This window comes from Gekko japonicus, unplaced genomic scaffold, assembly GCF_001447785.1.
Source record: "Gekko japonicus isolate JY-2015 unplaced genomic scaffold, Gekko_japonicus_V1.1 scaffold2262, whole genome shotgun sequence".
Classification (NCBI taxonomy): domain Eukaryota; kingdom Metazoa; phylum Chordata; class Lepidosauria; order Squamata; family Gekkonidae; genus Gekko; species Gekko japonicus.
The window spans coordinates 69,277-69,681 of record NW_015170958.1 but is presented as its reverse complement, the minus strand read 5'-3'; positions in this window follow the sequence as shown (position 1 = coordinate 69,681).

Below are 405 nucleotides of genomic sequence, written 5' to 3'. Positions count from 1 at the left end.
GGGGCCTGGGGAGGGCGGGGTTTGGGGAAGGGCGCAGTGCCACAGAGAGTCTACCCTCCAAAGCTGCCATTTTCTCCAGGGGAGCAAATCTTGGCAGTCTGGACGTTCCCTGCGATAGCGGGAGATCTCCAGGTGCCGCCTGGAAGGTTGGCAACCCTACCGGCTCTTCCTCCTTTGGTTTCTTCCTCCCGGCCCGCTCCGCCGCACTCTGCACATGCCCAGAGCCTCTTCCGGCTTTCAGGCCGCGTGCGTGCGTGCGTGCGTGCGGGGAGAGCCGTCGGGTGGCCCCCAGGCTGGGGCGGCAGGAAGCCCTTGCCGTCGGGGCCCGGCCCCCCTCCTCCGCAGCCACAGCCGCGCCGGCTCCCCCTGCCCTCCCCCGCGCCGCTGGCCGCCTCCTCGAGCGCC